This window comes from Corythoichthys intestinalis, chromosome 22 (assembly GCF_030265065.1).
Source record: "Corythoichthys intestinalis isolate RoL2023-P3 chromosome 22, ASM3026506v1, whole genome shotgun sequence".
Lineage (NCBI taxonomy): Eukaryota > Metazoa > Chordata > Actinopteri > Syngnathiformes > Syngnathidae > Corythoichthys > Corythoichthys intestinalis.
The window spans coordinates 18,428,149-18,441,006 of NC_080416.1; the positions used below are offsets into that span (position 1 = coordinate 18,428,149).

The 12,858-nt window shown below is 36.7% G+C and overlaps 1 protein-coding gene across 3 annotated transcripts in view; it reads left to right on the forward strand.

Moving 5' to 3' along the window:
• The window catches only part of adcy2b (adenylate cyclase 2b (brain)), a 122,112-nt gene that overhangs the window by 874 nt on the left and 108,380 nt on the right, over window positions 1-12,858 (forward strand). The window lies entirely within an intron of this gene.

The window sequence follows — 12,858 nt, forward strand, 5'->3', positions numbered from 1 at the left end:
ATTTTGTACAAAATTCAAAATGAGTAGCTTGATTTCAACACTTTAACTAGTCGTGATTTCATGATGTATATCACAAAAGAATTGATTTTGAAGTCAGTTAAATGCTTGCATATACGCTGAATTATTATTCACGCCAAGTAGTATTACTGTTATTATGCATGATAAGTAGTACTAGCAATATACTAGTAGCTGTTGCCATTTCGTTGTTCTGCATAAAAAGTGTAGCTTTGTATCCTCGTTCTGAAAAACTTAAAAAAGCATAAAAATGAAAAGCAACTCAGAAATAGAGGAAAAACATTAAAAAAATATATAATTATTATCATTATTGTTATTTCAAATTAGTAATTGTACTGTTGTAAAAACACAGATTACTTTTTATTTGGGAAATTAAAGGTGGACTAAAAATTCAACTCATTATCAAATTGATAAAATCATCAACATAATTGTAGCTTAACAATTGTTGACCTTGTATGTTGTGTCAAGCGGAAATAAATCACGATGATTTTAAGATGGCATAACATAAAAACCAGTATGTAAAAGTACTTCTAAAATGTGATTTAACCCCTTAATGCCAAATGTATCACATTTGATACACTTAGAATTTCATGATTTTGAGACTTGAGAATTTTGAAATATCTTTCCTCCAAAAAAAAAATGGATGCAAGTCAACTCATGCATCTGCAGGTTCCATGAGAGAAAAAAAACAGGATTTAGCAAGGGTTATAGATATTAGAGCGCTTATAACACATATTACCGTATTTGCCCGAGCGCTTATAACACATATTACCGTATTTGCCCAAATATAAGACAGTGTTTTTTGCATTGAAATAAGACTGAAAAAGTGGGGGTCGTTTTATATTCGCGGTCTAGACGTTATACCCATTCACAACGCTAGATGGCGGCAGATATCATTGAAGCGATGTTCTGTCATGATAGATCTCAGCTACTCTCAAGTTTAACCAGTTTGCATTATTTTATTGCAATGTTTTTCCTTATTCAGTTTTGTTTCAAGACTGCAGTTACAGTTAGACCTCACTTTGATGGTTAATGCAGTTATTGCAGTTTTGTTGTTTTATCACAATAGATTAGTTTATTTTACATTTCAAAAACCAGAAGCCATTCATTTACGAATGTGATTGACTTTAGTTTACGTATTTAAATGTTCAGATATTAAGATTTGAATGAGGCAAAATAACATGCTTTTTCTCACAAATATATTGTTATAATCATTTGTTTCGGATGTACTGTAATTATTTTCTGTATAAAAATTAATTTGGTGTTCAAAATTCTTTTTTTCAAACTTGAGCCTTAAAAAAGAGGGGGTTGTCTTATAATCAGGGCCGTCTTATATTCGGGCCAATACGGTAATTATTTTTCTTTTTCACAAATTTGAAAAAAGGGTTTCATTAATACCTTATTTTTCAAATTTTGTGATTCTCTGACAGTTACTTCATATTGCAGGCATTAAGGGGTTAATGATTTGAACTTTGCCTAACTATTGGTCAATCGTAGACTTCACTATTAGTTGATGGGGTTCGGGGCTGATCCGTAGGGGGCCGATTTAAAAAAAAAAAAAAAAAAAAACGTGCACCTCCCTTAGGCATATACTAGTATGTGTCTCCATGAGCAGATGCATCAAAAAATTCAAAAGTCATTCCATAATTAAATTCTGATTAATTGTTTTTTATATAAATATTTTTAAAAACTTATAATGGCTATAAAATTATCAGATGTTATGCTAGATGCACAAAAATCACCACATGCAGAGATAATCACCTATATTTTCAGGATCAATAGCAACATTTAATGTTTTTGCCAGAAATGGCAACTTAAATGTCACATGTAGCGATACAAACCCCAACATGGCGGCCGTTACAAAACAAAGACCTTTTATTCGTTGAATATTTTTATAAATAAATGCTTAAATCTCGGAATTTCTATAGATATTAAAGTAAAACAATCTAGATTCTTGGTCTTGGTGTTGTGTAAACCAACATGGTGGCTGTCACGAAACAAAGAGCTTTTTAAGTTGAAAATTCTTGTAAATAAATGCTTAAATTGTTGAATTTCTATAGATATGAACGTAAAACAGTCTAGATTCTTGGTGAAAAGCAAAAAAACTTGCAGTTATCGTTTATTTTACGTAAATATTTTAAGCAAAAGTTATGGTGTTGTGTAATCCAACATGGCGACCGTCACAAAAAAAAGTGCTTTTAAGGTTGAAAATTCTTGTAAATGCTTTAATTGTTGAATTTATATAGAAATGAACGTAAAACAGTCTAGACTCTTGGTTAAAAGCAAAAAACGTGCAGTTATTGTTCATTTTACGTAAATATTTCAAGCAAAAGTTACGGTATTGTGTAATCCAACATGGCGGCCGTCACGAAACAGAGCGGTAACACTTTATAATAATTATCCGTTATACTAGTTAATAGATCATTAGTAAACTGTTGATAATTGATTTATTGTTGATTTGTGACGTATTTGTTAACAGTTTGTTAAGCATTTACAGGGTGTTCCAATATGGTTGACCCCATTCTAAATGCCAATGCTAGTTGATGGATCTTAATAAAACTATATACACTTTATGTTGAAGGTCATAAGTTTTATTGGTTAAATATACAAAGAAAAGTACAAATATTTGTTAGTTCTATGGCAGATTTTCATAAATGTGCAACATAAGCGCTGCCTGCAAAATGCCTTATCAAAATGCCTTTTCTTTTGAAGTGAACGGCATTTTTTAACCTGAAAAGATAGAAATGCCTAACGTTACACACAAAAACTGGAAACGTTTCGACACAAACCGTTTTTCAGGTGAAGAACACCCTGTAAATACTGAACAAACTGTTAACAAATACTTCACATATCAACAATAAATCATTTATCAACAGTTTACTAATGATCTATTAACTAGTAAAACGGATAGTTATTATAAAGTGTTACCCAAAGAGCATTTTAAGTTGAAAATTCTTGTAAATCAATGCTTAAATTGTGGAATTTCTATAGATATGAACGCAAAACAGCCTAAATTGTCAGTTAAAAGCAAAAACCAGGCAGTTATCGTTCATTTCACGTAAATATCTCAAGCCAAAATTACACTAATTTTATCGATTTATTATTATTTTTTTTCTCCACGTTTTAAATTGCATGCATGGTGCTATTTAATATAATAATTACCTACAATCCTCGACTAAATCACTCTTAAGACACTCCTGCCTGCTTGTATGTAGTAAAACCTTCGTCCTGTTTCCACCTAAATCAGGCGTTAGAACGTAGCGTGTGTTTGAGTTTATCACAGTGAAAGCGAACTCAAAGATCTTCCTGGGTCGGCCCTCTATGGGAAGGCATAGCGCAATGTCTGTGGGAGCTGTCTTGTCAACTGATGGTGGAGTCTATGGGTCGATATAATCTAGTGCGTAATATTGTAATGGTAAGAGCTGTTTTGCTGTTTTCGTCTCGTACCATGAGCTAGTAAATCCCGCAGTAATCCTTAACCTTGCTGACCAGCCTGTATTAAATAGCTTTTGGCACCCATATTGTTCCATATTTCCATTCCATGTAAAATGGGCCAACTATGAATATGCGCTGTTCGGAGTTGTTGTTTTTCCTTGTGGTATCTAACAGGGAAATGAATCCCACGGCTCCTCTGATATCTTAATCCTAAAGTTGAATGAACTTGTGCCTGCGCTCCGTCAGTGTGTTATTTTGAGTGGAATGGAGCAAGTTTCGAGGGCATGGAATGTAGGAAATTGGTGTGGCGCTCATCTTCACCGTTCTGTCAGTTCTTTATACAAGCATAAATCATCGAGCTATCTGCTCCGAGCTAGTGTCAGCTGTGCCAGAGCATGTATGAGAAGTTTTGTTTTTTAGTGTGACGGCAAAGTGGAAAAGTTCAAAAGGTTGAGCATGTGGCTACGGGATGGAGATTTATGTTTCAGGGCAAATAGGACAGCAGGAAATCCTGCACAGCCAGCAGATGGCACTATGCAAAAAAATATTAATGCAGTAATAATTCACAATTGGGCCCTGATGCTTATAAATCAAAGCGTTAATGTATCAGGGTTTTATGTGGGTCATTAAAAAGCATTAAAAGTCATTAAATGGATTTTGTCAAAATGTAGCCCTTAAAAAGCATTAAACTATATGTTCTAGGCATTAAAGATTATATCAGATTGATGGTTAAAAAAAAATTTCTTCACATAATTTATTAGCGTGTTCTGATATTAGCAGGTAGCCGATAATATCGGCCGATAAAAGCATTTTAAAATGTCAGATAATATTGACTAGAGCTGCAACGATTAATCGATTAACTCAAGGAATTCGATAAGAAAAAACATTCGAATCAAATTTTGCTTTTTCGAGTATTCGTTTAATTAGAGTGGCGTTGTAATGGTTTGTTTTGAAAGTGTTTGCATTTAGTTTTATTGATTTGGCTGGAAACACTGCCCTCTAGTGACAACAGTGAATATGACATAACTCATGTAACATAGCTGAATCCAGCTGCTCCCTTTTAAGACCAAGATAAGGTACATTTTTGTTTGAGCTAATTTTATTTTTTTATGCATTCGTAATTTAGTTCATAGGTATGTTTAGCCATCTGATGTGGAAATATGTGTTTGAACGATTTGTTAGGGGAATTGTAAAAAAAAAAAAAAAAAAAGTTTGCATCTTGTAGCATTTAAGCTATCAGATTTATACTATGCAAGTTAGGCAAGTGTTCTTTTGTTGTACTTAGATCATATTTTTTAAACTGTTTGAGGCCATTTTTTTTATACTGTTTGAGGCTAAGCTCAGGTATTCTATTTTTAAATTGAAAGCGAGTGCAATTCTGCATAGTTTGAAAAAACACTTGGGAATTGTATTATATATTCGCATTTAATGCTTTTTTGAATGTGCAATCTTAGCCAGCCATTGTTTTACATCTCCTAAAATGTATTCCGCAACGCATTAAAAGTTCGTATTCTGAATACTCGATTATTCAAACTAACTAGAGGATAGATTAATTGAATTCTAAAATAATCGATAGCTGCAGCTTTAATATTGACAATTATTTTTCATTATCTACTGTCTTTTCGGCCAACATGTGTGTTGCCTTCTTAGTTAATATAGCACGCTTCCTACGTTGTACTAGGGGGGGGCACAGTTTAGCACAACAATTATGCTTATTAACCACTAGATGTCTCTAAACTAAGATGCTGGGGATTTGGTATGTGAGCAGACCATTTGCATTCATGTTGCAAAAATTAAATGAACAATAAAAGATGGGAAAAAATATTGAATTATACACTCATTACATACCTCATTCACTCTACTGAAGCTGTGAGCCTTGTTGTGTTTTTAAGCCAGAAGCACGGTGTGAGCCATATGTGATATGGCAGTGCCTTATTGGCACTTTGCACTTGATCCTGAAAACGGATGTTTGCACTATTTTCATTTCCACAATATAGTGGTGCAATATAGGCACTTTTGCCATAACTTCAGTTGATGTTGTTCTCTTATTTTTCACAGAATGTTTGTTGGACTACCTTGAAGTTGTTACATTTATCATTATTAAAGCATCCAGTGGGGCATCACATTACAATTAGGGATGTCCCGATCCAGGTTTTGGCACTTCCGATCCGATACCGATACTGGCCGATACCGATACAGACCAATCTGAGCATGTGTTAAAGTTAAAAGTTATTTAGCCTCCTTACTTAATTGTCAGACTCATGTTGAAGAAGGTTTTAGTTCTCTTGATAACATCTAGCCAGCTGGATTAGGTGAGTTTGAAAAACACACAATGGTTGGTAACAAGAAACTGACCTGTTTATTCAGTGACAAACACAAAACATTATAAATAACAAACAGAAATGGCATAGTCAGTCAGTAAAACGTGCAAGTAATATTGTAAACTGTCTTAAAAAAGCATAACACACCAACAACCTGAGTGGAAAATCCCAAATCCCCCAAGCTGTTAAATGCTTTAAATGCTATTAGATGCTTTTAATGTTTCGTGCATTAGTTACAAAAATTGTATAAAAAGCCTCTCAGGTTTACATAAACGACTATTTCAGTATCAAGTTAACATTTTAAAACAGTAAATAAAATACTCAAGTCCCCATTCTGTATCAGCAGCTTTAAACTACATTCAATTCATTTAATTTTGCGAATCAACTGTTAAAGTTGTTAAAATTGCTCCCGTTATTCCAATTTCCCTTCTGTCTACTTTTGACATGTGAAAGTTTCAAAACTGTTTTGAAGATAGATTCAGGTCAAGATTTTGCCGATTTAGGAGTAGTTTAGATAAAGAGTTAATTAGGTTTAATTAGGTTCACTTGGAAGGTTCACAACAGCCTACTAGGGAAGTCTTCTGCTTTAAGATGGCGGCTGTTTACTACCACATCTGGTTTTCAATACTTCAATGTTGCTAACGCAGTCGAGTCTGTCGTGTTGTATCTAGTTCTACATACATATGATATCTATTATCTCCAGTAAAATGACGTTGACGTAGTTTGTAGCGGCTGTCAGCAGCACTCAGGTATTCTTGTGTTTTTTATCCAGCGACATGAGTTGAGCTAAAGCCGTGAGTTGAGCATTGGCATTACCCGGGTCTATGACAAGTATTATGTTTACTTTCGGGACGCAATGCGGTCAGTTTCTCATTGCGTCCTGAAGAACGCGCTGTGTATTAGTTCTGCTATACTTGACATATTTCAATAATCGGAATTTGGATGTTTGTGACTCGTTCGCGAATCTTCCACGGCTGAATCCCTCAAGGATGTAATGACGGCTGGGCATGTTGTACCGTGGTTCTAATTGTTGGATGGTGCGTCTTTACTCACGTGAGATAATGGCTCGTCATCCAGAATGAATTCTTCGGCAATGACTCTTGTTATTCCCTGGGCTTTGGTTCTGTCGAGTGCCAGTTTGTCACGCATAGCAAAAATATCTGCCAGTGTTAGTTGCGTAGGACCTTTCTTTTTGTCTTCGGTTTTCTTAACATACTCCTCATATTGTTTGTGGTGGTATTTCGCTAAATGCTTGATTAGGTTGGTTGTATTAAAACTTCTTGCAGCTTTACCACTACGCTTGACTTTATTGTGGCATATGTTGCACTCTGCCTCTTCGTCTTTGTCGTCCTTTAAGGTGAAATGATCCCACACAGCTGAATTTTTTACCGATAAAGTCTCTTGGTAAATTGGGAGACGGAAATGTAGTGTGTTGAAGGTGTGCCGTAAAATGCGGACCGGAGTTTAAGCAAACCGAAGCAAAAACTGGAATGGATTATGTAAATCGGTGCACTGGAAAACCCGGACCGGACATTAAAAAAAAACTGGATCGGAAGTCTGGATCGGAATTTTTCCGTGTTCCGATCCGATACCGATGCGCATTTTTTTGCCCATATCGGCGTCCGATCTGATCCAAATATCGGATCAGGACATCTCTAGTTACAATTAGCCATAATACGTTAAGTCCACGATTGGTATTGGTTTGGTTTCAGGTTTTTGGAGTTGAGTATATAAATATAAATATATAAATATATATATATATATATATATATATATATATATATATATATATATATGTGTGTGTGTATATACAGTATTTATATATATGTGTGTGTATATACAGTGGGGAGAACAAGTATTTGATACACTGCCAATGGGTTTTCCCATTCGCAGTGTATCAAATACTTGTTCTCCCCTTTTTTTTTTTTTTTTAAACGATGCCGATCGATCGGGTCCGATTGCGTCATTTTCAAAGTATCGGAATCGGGAAAAAAAATATGGGACATGCCTGTTTTTTGATATATATATATATTTTTTCTATTTAAATCGTTTTTTAATTGTATTTCACGTTACAGAGAAAATGTCTTACACTCATCCAGAGTAGTTTTGGCTTAAAGTAGGGCTATCAAATTTATTGCATTAACGGCGGTAATTAATTTTTTAAATTAATCACGTTAAATAATTAACGCATGCGCTGCACGACCCACTCACGCATTGTCGCGTTCAATCTATAAAGACGCTGTTTTACCTATAGATCGCGCTAAAAGGCAGCGTATAATGAGTAGAGAGAATTTTGACAGCCTTTGGAGCCATGTTTTACGTGGCTAAAGCCTTACAATACCTCTCTCTCAGCAGTTAAAAATAACGTGGGAGGCAATGTGGGGAAGAAAGGTAGTAGTTGATCATTTTTTCAACACCCTATGTTCTTTCCCAACGCAGAGAAGATATATCAATTGGTGCCCCTACGCACAGTCATGTTGCACTTCCCATCATGCATTTGGGCAGAAGTTAAATGGCTGCAGTATCATTTACTGAAAGCTCAACAAATGCACTAGATGGCAATATTTAGTCACAATATACAAAGTCACATTTATCCTTTAAGAATTACAAGTCTTTCTATCCGTGGATACCTCTCACAGAAAGAATGTTAATAATGTAAATGCCATCTTGAGGATTTTTTGTCATAATAAACAAATACAGTACTAATGTACTGTATGTTGAATGTATATATTCATCCGAGTTTTATTCATTTTTTTCTTAATGCATTGCCAAAATGTATATGATCGGGAAAAATTATCGGGAATGATTGGAATTGAATCGGGAGCAAAAAAAAGCAATCGGATTGGGAAATATCAGGATCGGCAGATACTCAAACTAAAACGATCGGGATCGGATCGGGAGCAAAAAAACATGATTGGAACAACCCTAATATATATATATATATATATATATATATATATATATATATATATATATATATATATGAATAACAGAAACGGTAACAGTGGCAGTCAGATACCATTGTAATTCTTTTCAGGTCATTCATTGTCAGGCAGAAAAGCAGTACGGCACAACGTTACGCTACAAATAAAAATATAGTTAAGAATATAGTTAAAAATATAAAAATGGCTTACCTTTTTGTCCTCTGAAAGACCATGCCAACCAGACAAAATGTTTACTGCATATGAAATGTGAATGGATTCACCGAGCTGGTGTTAAAGTCCTAGCAAGTTGATTCGGTCTTCATATTTTTTCCTCCCGAGTTTTTGGTTTCCGGAAACGTATGAAGAAAACATCCGTCATGTGTCGTAATGTCTAGAGTCGTTTCTACAAGTTCCAAAAAAGCAATGCGTGATCGGCATGTTCGTTTTTGAAAGATTACCGGCGAAAAGTCGCACAAATTACGTTGTTCCTATGCGAGGGCGGTTTTATAATGTCCCACTTCGGCTTTACTTCCGCTTTACGATGTGACGTCACGGTCTAAAAATAGCATGCGTGTGGTACGCCATTGTAAATGAATTTATGAATTATTACAATGTTCATGAACAAATAACATGCTAAAGTTATTTTTTTTCTCATAGTATTCAAATCACTGCATGCCATTTCCGGCGATAGACGTCCAATTCATTTAAACTGGGAGGACTTGTGAATATCATCTTTCAGTGCCATTGACGACGCTAGACGTCCAATCCATCAAAATGGATTGGCAGCCATTGAGTGGAATGAGTACAGTCCTCTGTCAGTTTAAAAAAAATCATAATTTCTGCTTAAAAGGGTTAATCAATGATTGCCATGCTGCTATTGTTCATTTTAAAAACAAAATCAAAAGGCCACTACATGATGTGCGGCGAGGCTGTGAAGCACCTCTTTCAAATCAAGAGGCTGCGTGAGAGCACAGTTCATGGCTGCGCAGGCGTTGGTGCTTTTGTCAAGAGAAAGCTATTGTTCGGACCATAAACACGAAGCTATTGTCTGGAAAGTGGTTTTTTTTTTTTTTTATTAAGGGAATTAAATACAAAGGCATGCACACCTATTCTTCATTTTATTACTGAGGTTCTCTTGCATTCATATGTGTCTTGTTCCTGGGGGGTAAAACAATCAATCTTCTTGTATTTGAGCCGGATCAATAGTTGCCTCTGTCAGTCAGTGTATTCCCTTGTGTGCATGTACATGAATCCCACTCATTACTTTTCCAATTTGTCACCATCAGACCACTGTGTGTAGCCAGGCGTGTTGTTATTAACGCTGGACAAAGAAGAATGGCAGGCAGAGCTAGTGTAGAGGGGGGAAGGATGTATGTTTTTTCTTAAGCGCTGCCTGCACTAAAACGACTAAAAATGAAGTATTATCAGATCTGCAAGTGATGGAATTTGGACTTATGGCGGTGGTGTCGAACCCTCCACCCATTTTGTAAAAAGTTGTTGTACGTGCTAGTTGTTTGGGTGTGTTTGTCCAAGGAAGTGTCTCATTTCCTTTTTTAGCTTATCTGTACTTTTCAGAGCAGAAATAAACCCTTTAAAATGTTAGATTTATTTGAATGCATGTGAGCACTGACTGTATAACCTCAACATGGCGCCATGTTAATCCAATGGCTTTTGCTGCACAGTTTGACACATCAATAGAGATCAATGCTAAGACTCAATAAACTCCAAAAACGCCATCATTAGTTATAACATTCAACATTGATTTCGACATTTTTTTTTTTTTTTTTAGCATATCGACCGCAGATAATTGGAGCGCTGCAGGATTATGAGCGGAAAAGATTGTGTTAATATTGATCCGCGGCGTCCGCATGCTTTGATTTTCCTCGCATTGGGATTCTGACGAGCGCAGAGAATTTATGTGGAGAGTTTTGAGATGATTAATATCCAGTTCAATTTTTTTCGTAGTAACTGCCAGAGGCAATGCTTTAAATGGGAAGACAAGGTTTAATATGACTTTCCTATTAAAAACAGTTGCTCAAATTATTTACCGTCATTTTCGGACTATAAGGCGCACCTGAGTATAAACGCCACCCACCAAATTTGACACGAAAACGGCATTTGTTCATAGATCAGCCGCAGTTGACTGTAAGGCACAGCTGTCCTCGTTGTATTATGGGATTTTTACACCAAAAGATAACTGGTAACAGTTTATTTGACAGCGGAATCATACGACTGTCATCAGACCAAATGAACCACTATGACGCTTTGAACCAATTGGCTGCAAAGCTTCATTGCTTGTGGGAGACAGTCAACCTCTGCTGCCACCTATTGTAAACACTGTCGTTGTCCAACATGCCTCTTAGCCAGGGCCGGCCCAGGCCATTTGGGGGCCCTAAGCAAAATAAGGCCAAAGGGCCCATATTTTGTACAGTGGGGAGAACAAGTATTTGATACACTGCCGATTTTGCTGGTTTTCCCACTTGCAAAGCATGTAGAGGTCTGTAATTTGTATCATAAGTTCTCAACTGTGAGGGACGAAATCTAATACAAAAATACAGAAAATCACGTTTTATGATTTTTTTAAATAATAAATTTGCATTTAATTGCATGAAATAAGTATTTGATACATCACAAAAATTAAACTTAATATTTGGTCCAGAAACCTTTGTTGCTATTACAGATACCAAACGCTCCTGTATTCCTTGACAAGGTTTGCACACACTGCAACAGGGATTTTGGCCCACTCCTCCATGCAGATCTTCTCCAGAGCCTTCAGGTTTCGGGGCTGCTGCCGGGCAACACAGACTTTCAGCTCCCTCCATAGATTTTCTATCGGGTTCAGATCTGGTGACTGGCTAGGCCACTCCAGGACCTTAAGATGCTTCTTACGGAGCCACTCTTTAGTTGCCTTGGTGTCATGCTGGAAGACCCAGCCACGACCCATCTTCAGGGCTCTCACTGAAGGAAGGAGGTTGTCAGCCAAGATCTGCCGATACATATCCCCATCCATCCTCCCCTCAATACGGTGCAGTCGTCCTGTACCCTTGGCAGAGAAGCAGCCCCAAAAAATGACATTTTCTCCTCCATGTTTCACAGTTGGGATGGTGTTCTTGGGGTTGTACTCATCCTTCTTTTTCCTCCAAACACGACGAGCCGAGTTTAGACCAAAAAGTTCAATTTTGGTCTCATCCGACCACATGCCCTTCTCCTATTGCTCCACTGGATCATCCAGATGGTCAGTGGCAAACTTCAGACGTGTCTGGACATGCACTGGCTTCAACAGCGGGACCTTGCGTGTGCTGTAGGATTTTAATCCATGATGGCGCAATGTGTTTCCGATGGTTTTCTTCGAGACTGTGGTTCCAGCTCTCTTCAGGTCATTGACCAGGTCCTGCCGTGTAGTTCTGGGCTGATCCCTCACCTTCCTCATGATCAGTGATGCCCCACGAGGTGAGATCTTGCATGGAGCCCCAGAACGAGGCAGATTGACCGTCAACTTGAACTTCTTCCATTTTCTAATAATCGCTCCAACAGCTGTTACCTTCTCACCAAGCTGCTTGCTTATTTTCCTGTAGCCCATCGCAGCCTTGTGCAGGTATCCCTGATGTCCTTACACAGTTCTTTGGTCTTGGCCTTTGTGGAGAGGTTGGAGTTTGTTTGTTTGAGCATGTGAACAGGTGTCTTTTATACAAGTAACAAGTTCAAACAGGTGCAGTTACATCCGGTAATGAGTGGAGAACAGGAGGGGTTCTTAAAAAAGAACTAAGAGCCGAAATATTTACTAGCTGGTAATGTATCAAATACTTATTTCATGCAGTTAAATACAAGTTTATTATTTAAAAATTATACAATGTGATTTTCTGGATTTTTGTATTAGATTCCATCCCTCACAGTTGAAGAGACCTTATGATACAAATTACAGACGTCTACATGGCTTGCAAGTGGGAAAACCAGAAAAATCGGCAGTGTATCAAATACGTGTTCTCCCCACTGTAAATAGCACGCAGGGCCCAACTTTTACGGCTCAAATAAGCCATCTGAACCCGTTTCCCAATGGAAAGAAACCACTAAAAGCCACAAAAAAATTCAAAATTCAAAATAAAAGAACAGCATTTCGAGTTTCATATTGTTTTAGCAGTTTAACAAGTATTGTTTGTTACAGG